Here is a 19940-nt window from a genome sequence, read left to right as displayed (position 1 = left end):
ACTTCCTAACAGAGCACGCTGGCATTCATCCAGTACTTGACATCGCTTTGTAGCTGGGCAAAGTGTTTTATACGTTTATTCTCCAAATACAGAGGGCCAAGCTGCTAATGTGATTTCAGCCAGGAACGCTGTGCCAGAAGAGCTGGATGTCAGCAACTGGGTTTTTGTACCGTGTAGATACGACGCTGGAACCCACCCCGAGTCTGCACACTCCGTTCTTCACTCGGTGCTATGCAGTCATACTTCTCACGTCTCAATTAATAATAATCATATGCGTAACAAAAGGGGCTTAATTCAGTGGCGTGCAGTGACATTTTACGTGCTTTGAGGATCCTTCCTTGTCTCCAACCGTGGCTCAGTAAGGGTGAAGGTACTAAGGATGAAGACGTCCGATAGCTCTGGTGTGACGTGTGGCAGATTTGCGTGGACATCTCGGCCACCCTCGGGTACCTCACGTGGCACCAGGTACCATTGTGCCGGCGCTGAATGGTGTCCAAATGTGTCACTGTGAGCTGAGCGCCCAAGCTCCCGTTAGTTTAGATGGTGAGATGTCTTACTTGAAAGAGCCACCATGGTGTCACCAGCGGTTTCTTTCTAAGCCCAAATTCACCCTTTCCCCATTGGCACAAAGTCCAGTTGGAGGCCTGAACCTACCGGTGTTTCCCAGGGGTCAGTACTGGGTCCGGTCTTGTTCAATGTGTTCATCAACGACCTGGGTGAGGGGACAGAGGGCACCCCCAGCATGTTCACTGATGACACAAAGCTGGGGGGGGTGGCTGACACACCAGAAGGCCATGCTGCCACCCAGGGCGACCTGGACAGGCGGGAGAGGAACCTATTGAAGTTCAACAAGGGGCAAGCGTAGTGTCCTATACCTTGGGCGGAATAACCCCCTGCACCAGCACAGGTTAGGGGTTGACCTGCTGGAGAGCAGCTCTGCAGAGAGGGGGACCATGGAGTCCTGGTGGACAGCAAGTTGCCCATGAGGCAGCAATGTGCCCTTGTGGCCAAGAAGGCCAATGGTCTCCTGGGGAGAATTAAAAAGAGCGTGGCCAGCAGGTGGAGGGAGGTCATCCTCCCCCTCTGCTCTGCCCTGGTGGGGTCTCATCTGCAGTACTGGGTCCAGTTCTGGGTTCTCCAGTTCAAGAAGGACAAGGAACTACTGGAGAGAGTCCAGTGGAGGCTACGAAGATGCTGAGGGGCCTGGAGCACCTCTCTGCTGAGGAAAGGCTGAGAGACCTGGGGCTGTTCAGCCTGGAGAAGAGAAGACCGAGAGGGGATCTCGTCAATGCTCGTCGATATCTAAAGGGTGGGTGTCAGGAGGATGGGGCCAGACTCTTCTCAGTGGTGCCCAGTGACAGGACAAGGGGCAATGGGCACAAACTGGAACATGGGAAATTCTGTCTGAACATGAGGAAAAACTTTCCTGTGAGGGTGGCAGAGCCCTGGCACTGTCTGCCCAGAGAGGTGGTGGAGTCTCCGTCTCTGGAGACATTCCAAACCCACCTGGACACGTTCCTGTGCAACCTGCTCTGGGTGACCCTGCTCTGGCAGGGGGTTGGACTGGGTGATCTCCAGAGGTGCCTTCCAACCCCTGCCAGTCTGTGATTCTGTGATCCCAACAGGTTTTGCCCTACAGCGGGCAGGGCAGCCCCACTGACCATTTTGGGGTGCTGACCCCACGTGCCCAGGCAGGGCCGTGTGCTGGGCTACCTGCCCTGTCTGTCCTGGGGCACGGGGGGGACACCGAGCCCTGCGATTCCCCCAGTCCAGGAAACCCGCCCGTGAGTGAGGGCAGCAGGGACTGCTCTTCCCCTGGTCCACCCCCGAAGAACAAAGGGAGAACTGCTTCTGCAGCCTCTCGAAAAGCTCTGTCTGCAAATAAATGCATCGATACGACTAACAGTTACATCTTACAGGGAGATGACCAGAAGCAAAATCTACCCACTTGGCTTTTGGTCCCTGCATCCTCTTTACGGAAGACTGACGGGTCTCCCAAACGTGTTCGTACCATAACTGCCTGCATAGAAAGCCTCGGGTGCCCTTCGGGAAGGTCAGCCTGAAGATAAAATTTCCCTTAGTAGCAGCTGTCCTTTTTCATTTAGCAACCATTAATGCCCCTTTCCAAGAGCGGTGCACGAACAACGCTGCCTTTGCTGGAACGACGACCCATTTATTTCGCATGTGTGTGTGCCGGGTTGGCTTGGCTGGTTCCCAGCTGGGATCCCCTCCCGCCCTGTTTTCACTTGTGACCCCGGGAGGGGAGCTCCCCTGCGCCCCAAGCTCAGCAGGTGCTGCACCCACTGCTCCCACTCCTCGTCCCAGTGGGGCGGGAGGGTTTGAAGGTGCTTCTTAAACAGGTTGAGTCTGGCAGAGGGCTGGGATGTCCGTGAACTCAAAGCGGGGAGATGGAGATTTGATGCTGGACGGAGGAGCAGACCCCACCTGTACGTACCCGGTGGGGCAGCAACACCCAAGGGCTGTGGTCCATGGGGGAGAGCTTTGGGAAGGGCCACCCAGGCTCTCCTCCTCCCCGCCGGCATGGCTCCTTGCGCTCCCAAGCTGAACCACGGCTGCACATGTCCTCCAGGGCTCAAGCAACTCTGTGCCAGTTTCAGGTTTGCTTCATGTGCCGCCAGGTCATTAAGAGCTGTAATTAGGCAGGGTTCAGCGCTTCATTCCAAGGCGGCTGGGCTGTGGGAAGGGCGGGAAGCCCGGCTTTGCTCAGCCCCGGGCTTCTGATCTCTGCGCCGGGCACGCCCCAGCCCTAATCCTCCATCTCCTAACGCTGGCGTCTTCCCCGGGGCAGCGGATGGGACACACCCAGGGGTTCGTGTACCCCAAGAAGAAAAGGTCTTCTCCATCTGAGAGCTCAGAACCAACAATGTGCCCATGTGGCCAAGAAGGCCAATGGTCTCCTTGGGGGCATTAGAAAGAGCATGGCCAGCACCCAGGTCATCCTCCTCTTCTACTCTGCCCTGGTGGGGCCACATCTGCAGTACTGGGTCCAGTTCTGGGCTCCCCAGTTCAAGAAGGACAGGGAACTGCTGGAGAGACTCCCGTGGAGGCCACGAAGATGACTGGGGACTGGAGCATCTCTCTGCTGAGGAAAGGCTGAGAGACCTGGGACTGTTCAGCCTGAAGAGCCATAGAATCACAGAATGGTTTAGGTTGGAAGGGACCTTAAGGATCATCTCATTCCATCCCCCTGCCCTGGGCAGGAACACCTCCCACCACATCAGGTTGCTCCAAGCCCCCTCCAACCTGCCCTTGAACACCTCCAGGGATGGGGCAGCCACAGCTTCTCTGGGCAACCTGGGACAGGGGCTCACCACCCTCACAGCAAACAATTTCTTCCTCAGATCTCATCTCAGTCTCCCCTCTTTCAGTTTAAAGCCGTTCCCCCTCATCCCATGGCTCCCCCTCCCTGATCCAGAGTCCCTCCCCAGCTTTCCTGGAGCCCCTTTAGGGACTGGAAGGGGCTCCAAGGTCTCCCCGGAGCCTTCTCTTCTCCAGGCTGAACCCCCCCAGCTCTCTCAGCCTGTCCTCACAGCAAAGGGGCTCCAGCCCTCCCAGCATCTCCGGGGCCTCTTCCGGCCCCGCTCCAACAGCTCCGTGTCCTTCTTGTGCTGAGGACCCCAGAGCTGGACACTGGAGAAGACCGCGAGGGGATCTCATCAATGCTGATCGATAACTAAAACGTGGGTGTCAGGAGGATGGGGCCAGACTCTTAGTGGTGCCCAGTGACAGGACAAGGGGCAATGGGCACAAACCGGAACACGGGAAGTTCCACCTAAACATGAGGAGGAACTTCTTTCCTGTGAGGGTGGCAGAGCCCTGCACAGGCTGCCCAGAGAGGTGGTGGAGTCTCCGTCTCTGGAGACATTCCAAACCCGCCTGGACGCGTTCCTGTGCCACCTGCTCTGGGTGACCCTGCTCTGGCAGGGGGTTGGACTGGATGATCTCCGAGGGTCCTTCCCCCCGCCATGCCGTGGTGCTGTGACCACCTCTGCAGCCCCAGGCCCCGACTGACCCCTCGCCCGGGGCCCGCCAGCCCCGGCCCGGCCTGGACGCCCCCCGCCCGGGGTGCAACCCCCGGCCGAGGGGGGGGGCGCTCTCCCCCGCCACGCAAAGCACCCTGGGAGTTGTAGTCCTCACCCTCCCCGCAGGGCCCCCCGCTACCGGCCGCCCCTCGCCGCATCCCTCCGCCGCTCCCGCCGGGGAACCCCCCGCTCTCGGCCGCGCCCCGGCCTCGAACCACCGCTCCCGGCGCGCCCCTCTCCGCCGCCGTCTTCCGCTTCCTCCGCCCGGCGCCCCTCGGGTCTTGTAGTCCCCCCGCCCTATTCACGACGCGCTCTGCGCTGTTTCCGTGCCGTAGCGCCCGCAGGCCGGAACGGGGCGCTACGCCACGGCGGCGGCGTAAGGGCGGGCTCAGGGACTCCGGGGCAGGCCGGGCCGCCGGCCGAGCGGGAGGAAGGCGCCGGCGGAGCGGCCGGGCGCCGCGGCGGGCGGGCAGGCGGGAGGGAGGGGGTCGAAGTTGCCCTGCCCGGGGGAAAGTGCGGGGCCGGGGCGGGGGGGGGACGACAGCAGCAGCGCGGCCGTTTTCATCCCCAGGTAAGCGACGGCGGGGGGAGGCGGGGACGGGCCGGCTGGGGCCTCCCGCCGCGGCTCCCAGCGGCGCCGCCGGCTTAGGGCTTTCCCGGCTGGAGCCTCCGGCTGGGCCCCGGCCTCCCCCGGGCCGCCCCGCACAACCTGTTGCTGGTGGGCCCCAGCCCGGCTGGCCGCGGGGGGGCGACGGGAGCCGGGCCTGGAGGCCGGGGAGGCGCGGGGGGGGGAGGGATACACATGGTGCCCGGGGTCCCGCTGCTGAGGGGGAACCCGGCGCCGGGGGTCCCGCTGCTGAGGGGGGACCTGGTGCCGGGGATCCCGCCGCGGGGCTCTGGGGCTGCTGGGGGGGTCGGTGAGGTGAGCCGGGGGCTGCGGCTGCCCCCCAAGTACCTCAGATCCCTTCCTCCGGGTAAACCTCGTCCCGCCTCAGTTTTAACCAACTGGAGGGTCCCCGGGGAGACGGGGGAGGCTTCGTGCACCCCCGCGCTGCAGTCGCTCCCCGGCCTGTCTCCGCTCAGGGTAGGGGCTGACCGAGCCTCCCGGTGCCGCTCGGGCAGGGCGGCATCGCCATGGCGGTTAACGGGCACGGCTGAGGGCCGGCACGGGGCCACGGCAGAGCTCCCGGCAGAACCGGGGACCCCCGTCCTTCAGTCTGCGCTCCAACATGCAGCTTAGAAACCCGGCTGCTGGGGGCTAAGCGGGGTTTTGCGCAGAGTTTCTGAAGCATTTGCGAGTTTGCCCTTCGGAATTGGTTGGCTGGCTCTTGTGCTTGGTTCTCTGAAGCAGCCTAAGGCTGTTTGGGCCCCGATGCCTTGCCAGGACCCCTGGATTTTACCGCACGTCAGCTCAGCTGCAGTTCTAAGTGTGTCAGCCTGCCGACCCTGGATGCAGAAGCCTGTTAGAGCAGCTGGAAAAGGCTCTGTATGCTGGCCAGCCTCTCCATTTTCTCAGCAGCTCTCCTCTCCCCCCTGCGCCAGCTGCTGGGGTACAGCTCTTCCCTCCCAAGCACCGGGAACTGAATGTTTTGGGGTGGTCATCTGGTGAACTGTTGGGGGAGATGGAGTGATGCACGCGCTGCGTTTGAAATGTCAGATTGTTTCCTCCAAGCCCTTTTTCAGATCGAAATCTCCGCTGGCGCTCAGCACTCTGTTAGGCCTTCAGGCCTGGGATGCGGATGGGTGGTTTTTCATGGTCGGACAGAAGGTTATCTGAGAAGTGCTTACTGTACGTGGGCTGGGGCGTTCGTGCGGGGACAGTGGTGCACTGCTGCGGGTCGGTCAGGAGGTACTGGAGACCAGGAGATGCATTTAGAGGGAGCCAAGGTGGAGATGGCTGATGGAGATAGGTTGCAGATCGCAGACTGTTGCCCTTGTCGATCTGAACACAGAGATCTTGCCATACTTTGCACATTGTCAACTGGGATGCTTAGGGACTTGTGCTTCAGGGCTGTACTCTGTGGGAGATGCCACCTTTCCTAATCTGGAGCAGATCCGTGGTGGGAGGGTGGCCAAGTGGCAGACGGGCCTCCTGAGATTCCTTGCTGTGAGGGTGGTGAGCCCCTGTCCCAGGTTGCCCAGAGAAGCTGTGGCTGCCCCATCCCTGGAGGTGTTCAAGGGCAGGTTGGAGGGGGCTTGGAGCAACCTGGTGTGGTGGGAGGTGTCCCTGCCCAGGGCAGGAGGTGGCACTGGGTGGGCTTTAAGGTCCCTTCCAACCCAAACCATTCTATGATGCTGTGAGTCTGCTGGTGGCTTTTGCATGGCCGTTTCTTGAGACCCACTGCCGAACAGCCTGGCTTGTGCCCGTGCGTGAACCAGGACTGAGCTCTGCCTGAGGAAGGAGCTGCAGTAGCGTAACACATGCCAGAGAGTCATCATTCAAATTACCGTGATTTTATGTTCATGGGGATATTAACTAGTTTAAAGTTGCATCAGCTTCTGTTTGTGTCCCAGGCTTTAAGAGTTGGAGGCAGAAGGCAAGACCCAACATTGCTCCCTTCCCCAGCTGGGGTTGGAGGGCTGGAGAGGCTTTTGAAGGTTTGATGCGACTTGCTGTGTTTGCGAAGCCATATTGCTTTGGCAGGAAAGGATGCAGCTTCCTTGAACCTCGTGACTTGGTGTGTAAGGGAACCCGAGGAATGGGCCAGGCATAACGTCTTTTGAGTCAGAAAACGAACCAAAACTGCTAAAGTTGCACATAAAAAAGGTCGGGCGTCCTGCCCAGGCTTGAAGCTGTCTCCCGGTAGCGGAAGGGCTGGGTGACCCCATGGAGGGGCCTGGATGGTCTTATGAGATGCACTGGTTACCCCTCCCTGGCTCTCCTGGGTGCCCTTTATCTTTGCTCTGGGCACCCTTTATCTTTTCTCTGCATACTGCTGGCTTTGCAGAGGGAAACAGCCTGGGCCCTGGTGCTGCCTCAGCCAGCTCAGCACGATTGGCTTTATCTTGTGGAAAATGCGCTGCTTTCATCCGTCCTGGAGATTTTGTGGGAGCTTGCCAAGTTTGCAGCGGTTGCACGTGAGGCCTCAAGAGAGACCCAGGCAGTCCCTGGGCCGGCCGACGCGGCCGTGCTGATCTCTGCCGGCAGGGACCTCATCAGGTGAGGTGCAAGCGGGAGAAATGCTTTTTTCCTCCCATCTTCCCCCTTCATCTGAGGCTTTTGTTCATTTCTGGGTTTATTCTGACCCTTTCTGTGAGCGGAGGGATCGGGGAAGGAACGGATCCTGTGGCATTTCTCCGAGTGAGGGTCTTTTCGAAGCAGGGGGAGGCTGGAGCGAAGGGCTGGGGCTGCCTGTGGTCAGACCTGAGGGCAGGGAGAGAGGAGGCTGGTTTGGAAAGCGTGTGTCGGAGCCCGGTGTCCTGCCGAGGCAGCTCTCTCCAGTGCTGGCAGGAAACTTGTGAACAGCCCATTTGCTGGAACGTGGGGCTCTGAGAAAGGTCATATACAGTGCAGCCTTGAGAAAGCTGCTTATGCGGGTGGGACAGGTGAGTCAGTGGCTTCCTCCTCGTTTTCCGTCATAATCCTACTCTTCAGAGCGAGATGTGCTGCCTGCCTGCTCCCCAGAAGCCTCCCGGATCTGCCCGCGTTTGCCTCGGCCGTGCTGGTTGCTGTTGGACCCTGCCAGAGCACGCAGCTCTTCCCAGGCCACCGTCACCCAGCCAGGCAGGGAGGAGCAGGATGGATGCTCCTACCAAATTTCTTTCGTGCTCTCGTTGCTATTTGGAGTGCTGTCGCTCGCCTTGTATTTAGCAATGGCAGCTGAAGGAGCCAAGGAAGGCAGAAGGGCTGTTGCCTGAGCACGAGAAACGTTTAACTCTTGCCTTCGCAGCTCCCCGTGCATTGGCAGCTCTCAGGTTGGGCTGATAGGAAATGCCGGTGGCGTTCCCGAAATTTGCTTGTGTTTGGTCGCTTAGAGGATGAGGAGGGTTTTTGTGTGCCATTTCCTCTTGCTCTGGAAAAAATGCTGCTTGCCCTGGTGCCTGGGCAGAAGGGAGAAGGGGGAGCCCTGGAAAGGAAATAAGATCCAAAGAAATGTGTCACCAGCAGAAAGAGCAATTGTTTTCCTGCATTTATATTGCAGAGCGTTGTCCTGTTCAGGCAGCCGATGTTTGACAGCCAAGATAATACATTTATATTGATGTAATTAGCGGGACGTGGAGTTTGCTGAATGGCTTGGGGGCAGCATGCTTTTCAGTCTAATTCCGGCAAATAGATCAGGGAGGATTGGAAAGCTGCCGTGGGTTGCTAGAATTGGCCCTTTGGGTTTCTGGAGGTTGAGTACATAACTGCTGATATTTCCTATTGTGCTGTACCCTGCCTCGTTGAAAAGAAAATAACTTGAGGGAACACGGGGCTATTTTTGCCAGCTTGAGATGATCAAGTTTGATTTCTAAAAACTGAAGCCGAGTCTTTAGGCTTGCACATTAAAAAGAGTATTGCAACCATATCTCTGTTCCTCTCCAAATGCGTGCCTGTGCGCTTTGCCAGTGGTGTAAACTCTAATGTGTATTCATAAAAATAATAATAAAAAAAAAAAGAAATAGCTTTTCTGTTCCTGCAATGCAGCCCCGTTTGTAGCAAGCCTAAACGCTGTGGGTCTGATCAGCATCGGCGTTAGAGGAAGTGGTGATTGCACTGTGGCAGGGGGGCCAGGCTGGTTTCTCGCCCCACTCCTGGGGTTAGCAGCCCTTACCCAAGCCGCAGGGTTATCAATACATGCTCTCTTTGGTAAAATAGAGATCGAGACATTACAAAAAGCTGTCGTCCCCCTCCGGTGATACTGCCCAGCTGCATTTCTAACATGGCACTGCCTGCGGCACCAAAGTTTCCCCTTCAGCATCTTGTTCCCAGCGCCAGCCCAGATGATTTTGGTTTACTGAGGATATCACAGGCAGCTTCCCAACTTGCGTTGTGTTGTGTTCCTCTGACAGCAGAAGGTCCTTCTGCTCACGTAACAAAAGGGTTTGCAGAGGAGCTAACTCTCAGACAGCTTTGCCAGGGCACAAGTTAACTCCCCCGTCTTTGTGCTGGTCCGTGGAAGTGGGAAGACATCACAAGGGTCCTTGTGTGCTGGGCCGTATCCTCCCCGCTGGGGCAGCTCTGCTCTCTGGCGAGGCTGCAGCACCAATTGTGGTCAAGGTCTTGCTCTCCAGCTTGTCCACATCGGTCACCTGCCCGCAAGACTCAGGCCAGCGGGCAGAGCTCGGACAGTCCTTGGAATTTCAGCACAGCCAAAAGGCTTTATTTTAAGCTGCTGGGTGTTAAGCGGTTTCTCTTCCTAGCCCATGCGTGTGCAACCACGTCTCCTGCAAGAAAAATGACGTGGTGTCACGTAGATTGATGTAGGCATTTGTGGTCCTCTGTCCTCTGGCGTTTGTCTCGGTCTCTTTAGCTCTCGTAAGCCTTAAGCCTTTCCAATGAGCGGGAGCGGCTCGACTGGGCGCCCTGGAGAAGCTGTGTGCCTGGAGTTCCCTACCTAGCCAGTGCTGTACAGACCCTTAGGCTAAAAGAATCAGGCTGGTCCTTTTGAACCTTAGTCACTCCCTTATTTACTTTTTGCTGGTCCCGCAGTGGTGTCTCTTGCACGCTCTGGAACATTTGCTAGTTTGATTCCATTAGTGGCACGTGCCCAGGTGTCTACCACAGGTCGTCTTTTCCCCACTGCCTGGAAATCTCAGGGGTGCAGAGCGCTGGAAGAGAAAAGCTCTTTGTGAATTGACCATAACCTGCCCGAGGGGCATCGTGCCGCACCTGGTGGTGTGGCTGTGGGGAGAGCGGGCAAGATGGCGGGGGCAGAACCAGGTCTGTGGCTCTTGCGTGCTGCTGCTGCGCTCCCAAAGAGGCTCAGCGATCACATTGTTCTGGCTGAATCCTTCTTTGCTTTATTGTGCCCTCCCCAATCTAAAATAGAGAAAGTGAGAGAGTGCTGGTGAGCCAGACAGTTATGGATAAGGGTTCTTGTTGCCTCCGTCTGATAAAAGCCCGTCCCAAAGGAGACAGTGCTTTCGCAAAGTATAAATTTCATTAAAAGAGGTTGTTTGGAGAGCAGAGAATATGAAGGGGGAAGAGGAAATGTCTTGGGGGAGGGAGGTTTGCCAAGGCGAGTACTCAAACGCAATGCCTTCTGGGGGTGGGATGGGCACATTTGACATAATCAGAGGAATTTGTACTTTTGAATATCCAGTCGATGTAACTGCTAACGATGTCCTGGCCATGCGGAGTAATTAACATCTGTTTCTTCATTTGAACATTCAGGCAGTGTGCCCCTCCAGACGTCCCTGCGTTCACATCCAGACCCCTTGGGAGATCCTGCCCTGTTGCTAATTGTCGAGAGCTGTCCAGAATCCTTATCGTTAAGATCCCGCTGTGCTCCTGAGGTGTTGTGTTACCTGCTACGACGACAGCTCTCGCCAGAATGCTAAGCAGCAGCTGCCGTCAGGGAGAGTAAGGCCAGTGGTGGGAACAGAACTATAAAGTCACCGCCAAAGGTTCTGAAACCACAAGTGAAGAATCTGAGTCGACCCACAACAGAGTGGCTCCTGTCTCCAGGCGGGACCGAGCTCCAGCCCGTCGCCAGCTGGATGCCGCGGGAAGCACAGAGGCTTCTGAGAGCTCAAGTTCAAGTGGATGCTGATTGAGTGACCTAAAATGTGAGGTTGGTTGCGTGCGCTGGTGCGAGATGCTGCTCAGCCTGGAGTCTCAGCAGCCATTTATTCTTACGTGCCTGCCTTTCCTCTCTGTTCCCCAGCTTGGTGCAGCAGCCGCTCCTCTGAACAGACGGGGTGTGCAGAGACCGTCTAGCATGCTCCTCCAAGCGGGCCGCTCAGCCGGTGCCAACAGCAGCCGTTCGATTCCAGGGACGCCAGGCTGACCTCCCACCAACTGGGACCTGCAGAGCAGAAACCGTGTTGGGTAAGAGGCTTTTCTGACTGCAGCGGGCTCTGTGCTGGGCTGGGAGGGGCTGAAAGGAAAAAAAGCTTTTCTCCTCTGGTTCGTAAGCACGGTTACCCCGCTTCTTGTCTCCCACGCCTGTCGTACTTGTCTTTCTTCCTTGTTTTGTTTCCTTCTTTGAGTGTTTCCCTCTCCTCAATGTCTGCGTGCGTGAAGGCCACGTGCTCTTATGGGTGGGGATACTGGTGTCCCCTGGTTTTCTCATGGCGAAGGAGAAACTGTAAGAGTGGAAGAGAAAATGTGGGGTCTTCCAGGACGTCGCAATCTTAAGCTGTGGAAACTGTGTGACTGTCCCAGGGTGTGTTTGAGGCAATGCAAGGGCAGGGAAATACATTAATCTGAGAAACTCTGCATTGCTTTGCCTGCAATAACCACAGTGCTGCGGCAGTTCCCAGCCCAGGACTGGGACAGGGAGATGACTGTGGTGTACCTTATGTGGCTGGGCTGCTTTCAGCCTGGAGATTCAGAGCCTGCTCTGCAGAGACAGGACAAGGTGGTGAGAAGCCAGTCTGAGCTTGTACCTTCAGGATATGCTTGCAGTGTCCGCTGCAGGAGAGCATCTGATGGTGATGGTCTTGCGTTCAAATGAGCCAGGCTGATGTGGCCCTATCCAGGCCAGGGCTTTGGTTTAATTGAATGGACACTGGTGTGCTGTGTGTTGGCCGATCTGGTCTGCCTGGATGCATATGGGCGAGCTGGAGTCTCTGTGCAACTTTGGTGTCCAGCTTCAGCAGAAGGTCTGTAGGAATCTCTTACCGTTCGGGGTCAATGAAGCCAGGCTGTGAGCACGGTGGTCTTTGAGTGGTGGCTGTGACCAGGCAGATGTCGGCTGAGATTTGCGCCATGGCTAGCTCTCAACTGCGGGAGGGATGAAGTAACGTTCCTGCTCTTGGATCGGTTTTGATGCAGCCTTGGAGTGTTTTGTAAATGCTACTTCAGGTGTGCAAAGCCCTTGTTCCCGTTGCCTGACCCTGCCATGCAGCATGCCTTAGCCAGCAGAGCCTGGTGGAGGGAAGGTTGGGGGTCTGGAGCACCACAGGAGGTTAAGGCAGCTGGATATGTCTTGCAAGGCATTTGAGAGTGACTCCTGTAACGTGATCTCCTCTCCATCTGCCTGTTCGGGTTGACGTGGGTTCAGGATGCAGCCAGCTGGTCTGGGTTGAGGCCAGCTCCGTCACTCTGCGGGGAGGTGTCTTGGATGGCCCATTAGGGCTGGCTTTGCCGTAGCAAAGGCAGCTTCATTCTCAAAGCATCTGCATTATGTTTCAGCCCTCTCATCTTGGAGTACAGCATTTTCCTCATGTGATCATTATATTTGTTCAAATAAATGCTCTCATGGGCAAATATTGCTTAAGGCGTTGTGTAATTGAACACATCCTACAGTTTCAGCTATATTGGTGTAGCAGAAGAGGAGCCGCTTGTGACGGAGACAGTAAGCCAGTATAGCTCCTCTGGTGAGGAAAGGGGAGTATCGTAGTGTCACTGTCATATGTAACAGCGTCAGGCACTCTTATATATGTCACTTCAGTTGTACCAGGTGTTATTCCAGTCATATAATTTCAATTACAATATCGTCTCCTAACAGAAATAATAGCACGGCTACAACATCAGCGTGCAGAAAGATTCATGGGTTTTTTCAGGATCACAGAATCGTAGAATTGCCTCGGTTGGAAGGGGCCTGTCAGATCATCAAGTCCAACCATCAACCCAACCCTGACAAAAACCATCACTAAACCGCGTCACCTGGATGGCCCAGGACAGTACGGGTGTAATGTGGAGGAGGAGAGGGGTGAGCAGTAACGTGTTGCTCCCCCATCAGGTTATCAAACTGAGCTGTGCTAAAAGAGAAACTGTCCCCTCTGGGTTTCACTCTCCCTGTCCCAGCTTCCCTGTGCTCTCCTGGTTCCCTGTGCTCGCGGAGAAGGCGGCAGCCTCTTGTGCAGTTCTCGGCAATTCTTAATGCTTTTATCTCCCGGTTGTTTCTGATGGAAATGCCAAATGCCACTGTTGTCTGTCAGGCGTATCCTACCTCTGCGCTTGCCTGAGGCCCAGCCAGAGACGTGGTGGTTTAAATCTAGGCCAGCTGGTTGGAAACTGGGACGTGGTGTCCAGTGAAGCTGGGAAAGTCCAAATGGCAGGAGGAGGCACCCAGGAACTGCTGCCCCTGTGAAGGGCCCTTGTGGCTCAGGACGGGGCAGTGTGGTGAAGGCTGGGAGCTCTGGCTAGCAAGGGGTGCAGCTGGATGTGACTTGGACGAATTGCATATTTACTGTCTGTCTAATCTGTGTTAGAATTAAAGCTTGTGGCTGGAGTGTCTGGGGACAGTGTGCTCAGGGGACATCGCCTCCACCTCCTGTCTCTGAGACACTGCTTTCCACGTCCGTGCCCTGGGTTTTCACTGGCTGTGAGACTCTGCTTCTTGGTGCAACTCTCTTCCCCTCCCTTCTGCAGTGGCCAGCTCTTCATCTGCTTATCTGTCAGCTTAGCATGATCTGAAGATACAATCCCTGATGACCTTTTGGGTATGACCTTGTGTTTGAGCGATGCCTGGGCACCTCTGGCCCTCTACAAATTCAGCTTGCCGAGTGATTGGGAGGAACTTCATGGGTCATCAAGTCCAGTTCCCTACTGCTGAAGACAGTCATCTTGTGCAGGTCATGAACTTGTCCAGGAACTAATTGTTGGATCTAACTCGGTTTTTTTTTCCCCGGTGCTTCTGGAGCAGCTGGTCCAGAGATCTGCTCTTTGAAAGGTTAGAAACCCTCCTCTGGCTTCCAGTATCCAGTTTTCCTGGGCTGGTTTATTGTACTTGTGCCGTTGCAGAGTGTCATCTTGCAGATAAGAGATGACTTGCAAATTCTTTTCCTTCCCTGGTTCACTGGAACTTTATGTCCTGCACCAGTGGTGACTCCCGATGCAGATTTGTCCTGAGAAATGTGTTGAAAGCTACTTTGTTTTTCCATTGCTTCTTTTTGGGAGGTTGGTTTTGCTGGGCCCATTTATTTAAGTGTTGTGCTTTTGAGCATTTTAAGTGCAGGTGGAGTTCTGAGCTGCACAGTTTGTGAACATTAGCGAGTACAGAAGAGCACTTTTTGCGCTACTGTCACTTCTGTTGTCTTTTTTAATGTTTGTCCTTGCTACTTGTGCCGTCTTGCCCCTTCAGGAGAGAGAGATGTTGGCAGAAACAGTTGAATCAAGGTGAACCTGATAAAGCAATGTATTGAAGAGCCAGTGCCTGGCTTTTTCTCGTGGCTCTTATTCATGTTTATCTCTAGCTGTGAATGTGCAATAACAACAGTTCTGTTCTGCACAGGCTGGCACAGCCTCAGACAGGAAGATCTGCTGTTTACCAATCAACACTCTGCTGTAAGTGAGAAAGGGGAAAGAAATGTTTTATTGCTGCTGGGTAACCCAGAGTGTAGTTAAACCTTTCTGAAAAAAAAAAAAAAAAAAAGAGGAAACTAAGAGCACATGTGTTACTCAAGATGCATTTTTTCTGGCAAGAGTCCCGTGTGTGTGTTCTTCCTGCAAAGCATCCCTGCTTATGCTGCTTCCCTTTAAATCCATAGCATATTGGTGGCAGGCAAGTAAAAGCTTCCTGTTTTCATAATGCAACCAGGCTCAGCAGGCAGTCTGTCGAGGTGATTTTTCAGCCTGGCGTGTTTTGTAGCTGGGGCAGCCTGTGAGCTGAGTAGGATGACAGAACTCTGCTACGGGGATTAGAAATACGAGGAGGAAGAGATCTGGAAATGAGATCCGCTGGTAAAGCTTCCCAAGGTTGGATGCTGTTGGCTTGTCTTGTTTTTGTTTCTTCCCCTTGTCTGTCTTTCTGTGGCATTACCGCGATGTTGCTAATGAGATGAGCCGTGCCAGCCCCCACACGCTTTTGTTAACGCTGCACTCAAAAGTCAGCCACAATTGGCCAGTAAACTGGAGGATACAAGCGGCTCGTTGCACTTCATTGAAGCAATGTTAATTGACTTAATGGAGCACCAGGGTTTCAGAGATTTGGTTGTGGGTTTGGTTTTTTGGTTTTTTTTTTTTGAATGTGTGTGCATTCAGACCCTTCTTCGGCAGTGCCTTTGTTGCTATTTTCATGTTTATTCAGAAAAGGACCTTCCTGCTCTTCAGCTGTTGATGGAGATGGATTTTGAAGTTCACCCTTATTTTGAAGAAACCTTCCACTGCTTCTCCCTCTTTTTCTCCCTGTAGCCTGTAATTAAGGTGTTGGTTGCCCTTTCAGATCTGTATAATCTCCTCTCTCAAAGTGACCGTGATAGATTTCCAGTAGCTCACTGGATAATCTATCACTGGTTTACAGCGTCCTGTGCAAGGGAGAAGAGGAAACTTTTGTCAGACTTTGATGCTAGTTGCTTTGTGGCTAAGCTGCCTGTACAATAAATCTACTTTTCCTATCAATCTTTTGCTTCAGGCTTTGGACGCCTCTTCCTCTGCCTGCATACTTATGAAGAGTCAGTGCTGGGCATTAAATGCAGCTCAGCCCAACTCAGCTGCTGTGTATGAGTTACTCCTCTGTTAAAGTTGAGCCAGAACCAGTTTCAAGGCAGCTGGAAGAAGGTAAAGATCCACAAGCTTGCCTTTGCATGTTAATGTCCGTGGCCAGAAAGATGTGCTGCTGTTCTGGACTTTGCTAAAGCGTAGCATGAAGCGTGAGGTCCTGCTCTGTGCTGGTCTAGGACTCCAGGTTAAATTATCTTGTTACGTCATTAACAGCCCATCTGGAAATCTGTTTCCAGGCAGCTAACTTCATCTAATGGTATCTCGGCAAGTAGCGCACCAATCTTGTTTCTCACTGTCATCTGGAAAACAGCTCATTTGCAGCTTCCAGTCCCTTAGATTTCCTCTAAGGCCAGAGCATCTGACTGGCCTCTCTCCTCTCAGCCCAGCTACCCCACGCCAAACATTCAGGTGGGTAATTTTTACCCTTCTCCCCATTTCCCTCTCCTCCATTTGCGGTGCTTGTGCGCTGCCTGTCGCCCTAGTGCCTTGCGAACCTGAAGACCTCTTGGCCCTGGGAGGTGAGCGGTGCTTTCTGAGCCACAGGACTATGCCCCGAGTGGCACAGGGAGCTCCGTGGTCCAGCAGGAGTGTTGAAGAAGCCTCCCACGTCCCAGTTGAGCGCACCAACCGCTGGCCCGTCCTTCCTGTTATAGCTATGCCTCTGTCTGTCCTTGGAGGTACCTTCCCACCCCTCCCTGCCAGAAGCTTTGCGAGGAACGGGAACTTGCTGACACCTGAGTTTCCTGCCAAGACTGCAGCACTCGGGCTGCCCTGTAGTGCTGGCTTGGCAGGTGAGGACAGGAAGAAAGGGCAGGAAAACTTTGTTTCTTGTCACCAAGACAGGAGCTTCGTGCAAGGTGCCTGTTCAGCACGGAGCATCCCATTTTGCTCGGTGGCTTTACAACAGGGGTCCCGCGGGTGATCATGGAAGCTCTTGCTGCACTTTGAGCCGTAGACCTCTCGCTGGGTCAGTGTTTGGCATCCTGGATTTCAGTCTGTCCTGCATCTGTCTGAGGTGGATGGCTTGTTGCTTTTCTGTTCTTTCCCCCCTGCCTTGTGGAAGAAGAGAGATTGTTCACCCTTCCTCCCCAGGGGTTATTTCTTTTATCAGGGTCACCTCAGCCTGGTGAATACAAGTCACGCTCTGCTTGGAGCCCGTACCTGGCTTTGCACGTCCTCAGGTGCTGCCACCCTGCCTCGTGGAGCTGGGACCCTGCTGTCTATCACTGCTGTGCACACAAATGCTTGAGCTTCTTTTCCTGGCGTGGTTGGCACGGCCCACCATCAGGCCTCCACTCTGCATCCTTCTTCAGTTATCCTGTGCCTGGCCTCTTCTGTGACTTTGTAACCTTCCTGCGCTGGTGTGTCTTATGCTGTGTACCGTACCCATCCCTGCACGCTGTTCCCTGCTTGCCCCGGACCCCGTGAGCACGTGTCTCCTTCGGTGGTAGGTGGGGAGATCTCCTCCCGTGCATGGTGGCAAGATTAGTAGAGGGGCATGTCTTCATGATGAAGTGACAGGCTGAGAGAGTTGGGGGGGTTCAGCCTGGAGAAGAGAAGGCTCCGGGGAGACCTTGGAGCCCCTTCCAGTCCCTAATGGGGCTCCAGGAAAGCTGGGGAGGGACTCTGGATCAGGGAGGGCAGCCATGGGACAAGGGGGAACGGTTTTACACTGCAAGAGGGGAGATTGAGATGAGATCTGAGGAAGAAATTGTTTGCTGTGAGGGTGGTGAGCCCCTGTCCCAGGTTGCCCAGAGAAGCTGTGGCTGCCCCATCCCTGGAGGTGTTCAAGGGCAGGTTGGAGGGGGCTTGGAGCAACCTGGTGTGGTGGGAGGTGTCCCTGCCCAGGGCAGGGGGTGGAATGAGATGGTCTTTAAGGTCCCTTCCAACCCAGACCATTCTTGTGATTCTATGAAGTGGTCTCCTCCAGCTTGATGCCCCAAGCCAACCGCAGCTCCTCCAGCTGCGCTCATCTGCCCCTGAACTACTTTGTGTTTAGGATGTGTGAGTTCCATCCAGCAGTCCCCAGAGAGGAGGCTGCTCCTGCCAGGGCTGTGGGTGGGTACTGGACATCCAAAGCTCTTCGGGAACCCTCGTTTCTCCCAGCAAGCAGCAGCCTGCATGTGAGTGAGAGCAGAGAGCTCCTCCTTTGCTGTTGAGGGTGGTACCAGGTCCCAGCCTGTCTTAGTCAGCCCCCAGGCAGGGGAGCTCACTCAGCAGAGGGAAGAGAAGGGCTGGGACTTGCAGCTTCAATCCTAGAAGAAAGCCTCCTGCTATGTGGCTTCCTCTGGGCACAGCTTTTGAGGGATGTTTTTCCCCCAGGTATATGGCGTGTCTTCTCCTGGGCTAGCTGCTGGCCCAGCATCTTGATCAAGAGCTGTCTGGTGTGTGGGATGTCTGTGTTTTCATTCCTGGATCTTACCTGGAGCAAGGGAGTAGCTCAGAGGTGACTTTATTTATAGGCTGGGGGAGTGGAGGAGTTAATGAAGTGACAGAGTCTTGTCCCTGAGTCTGGGTGGCTGAGAACTAAGAGAGACCGGAAGGCTCAGGCAGGAGCTGAGCTGGCTTGTGCCACATGGAGGAATAAATTAATAAGAAAAGGAGGATGGGGGATATCCCATTACGAGGAGGGGGCTCCTGCACGTGGGACCAACTGGGGCCAGTCTGCCTTACTGGCTTCCTCAGCGGGCTGGAGCAGCTCCAGGGACCTCTGTCTCGTCTTCCTGCTGCCTGCCAAAGGGAAGAGCTCGGGGAGGATCCTAGGAAAAGTTGATCCTGCAGCTTCCTAGATAGGTTGAAACACTTGGGCTAGTTGCCTTTTTTCTTTTTTTTCTTTTTTTTTTTTTTTTTTCTCTCTTCAGAGCCAAAACCTACTTTGGAGCCAGAGGGAAGGAAAGGGGGTTGGGCAGCCCCAGATCCCCACCCTTCCTGCCTGTTTCGCTCTGGGTGGTGTGACAGAAGAGCTGGGGCCCAAAGGGTCAGACTGGTGGCGAGGAATAGGGTTTATCTGGAAGCATCCAGGCTGTCCTGGCAGCAGGCGGAACCTCCATGGGAAAGCTTTGCCATCCTGCACTCGCTCTAAGTGCCCGCTGCTCAGGGTGCCGGTGGGGCAATTTGAGGAAGGGTCTGCATTGCATCCGACAGATCAGGGCGAGTGGCTGTGAAGTGGCTTGGAGGTGGAAACATCAAATCTGGTTTTATTTTGGAAGCGATATTTTGGGAGCAGTTAAATAGTGTCGATTGAAACCCGGTAATTATTGCAGCTGCAAGGGGTGAAAAAACCAAAATCCAAACTCAGCATCTTGCTAAGGTGCTTAACTGTTAATTTCCATGAGCGAGATCCACCCTTCTCAAGACACTTCACACAATCTGTTCGCATTGTTGCTTCCTCTCGTGATTAGATAGGTGGAAGCAGCGCTTTATTAATTAGGAGGAAAATCCTGCTCCCTCCTGGCAAAGCAGAGCAGCTCTTGGCACTTTGCTCCCTTCCGCAGCTGAAGCCCCCCCGGTGGAGCACGGGCAATGTGCAGGGCATCTCCCTGCCCAGTGCGAGAAGCTCCTCAAAAATAAGGCTGTCTGCTTCCAGAGAGGCTTCGTTCTTTGTAGGCTTCTTTAACTGACCCCCTTCCCTCGCTAGGGTGTAGTTTTCATTCTCACCTTTGCTTCTTGCAGGCTCTTCGTTTGCTTAGCATTGGCCAAAGGCGATTTCTGGCCCAGCGTGGTGAGCACGTACAGGCTTTGCATCCGGCTCTAACGCTGCCGCTCCTCCTGCTTTCGAACCGGTTCACCCTCTCCGCTCCTTGGGCCGACGTTCCCCCCTAAATATTGTTTATCGGCTGCTCTCACCTGGTGGCAGGGGTGACCCTGAAGAAAAGGATTTACTGCTTTGCCTGGAGAAATCCGATTTCACGCCGCGCTTGCAGCCAAGCAGCCCACTTTGACCAGACAGTCTTGGAGATCGCTACGACTTAGCCGGGTTATCCTCCACCTATTTATAGATCCCTTCCTCTCCCCAGCTCCACCCACCCTGGGGTTTTACCGCACCGCTTTAAAACAAGACTCCCGGCCTCTCCTCTCCCTGGTGCAGACCCGGTGGAGGAGGACGGAGCAAGGCACGAGCACCACGTTGGGAGCCAGCAGTAATGCGGGCAGCAGGCATGTCTCTCGCCTCTCGTGGTGAGCTAAAACTGGCGGTTCCGTGTGGAGGAGGAGGAAGCAAAGACGGGTGCTGCTTTTCCAGCTTGAGAATCAGCTGAGGAAGTGGTCTCGAACCAGCCTGTGGAATTGCTTTATTTGGCAATTTAGCTCTGCTCAAGGCTATTAACTGACTGAGCATCCTGTCTTCTGTTTAGCCCAGCCTGCGG

At 55.0% G+C, this 19940-nt stretch overlaps 1 protein-coding gene across 9 annotated transcripts in view; it reads left to right on the top strand.

Moving 5' to 3' along the window:
• Positions 1-4540: 4540 nt before the first annotated feature.
• Positions 4541-19940, top strand: part of CAPN15 (calpain 15) — a 66963-nt gene continuing 51563 nt past the window's right edge. For 3 of the 9 annotated variants that reach the window (XM_054211898.1, XM_054211892.1, XM_054211897.1), the window contains exons 1-3: positions 4541-4614; positions 10360-10759; positions 10853-11016. The gene's annotated coding sequence lies outside the window, so the exon portion shown is untranslated. Of the gene's footprint in view, positions 4615-10359; positions 10760-10852; positions 11017-14548; positions 14833-15487; positions 15634-15812; positions 15985-19248; positions 19753-19940 lie in introns of those variants that run through there. The other 6 variants (XM_054211899.1, XM_054211895.1, XM_054211900.1 and 3 more) reach the window with 5 other exon arrangements.

The sequence above is a fragment of the Rissa tridactyla genome, chromosome 8, assembly GCF_028500815.1.
Source record: "Rissa tridactyla isolate bRisTri1 chromosome 8, bRisTri1.patW.cur.20221130, whole genome shotgun sequence".
Classification (NCBI taxonomy): Eukaryota; Metazoa; Chordata; class Aves; order Charadriiformes; family Laridae; genus Rissa; species Rissa tridactyla.
This window is presented reverse-complemented; position numbering and strand designations above follow the sequence as displayed.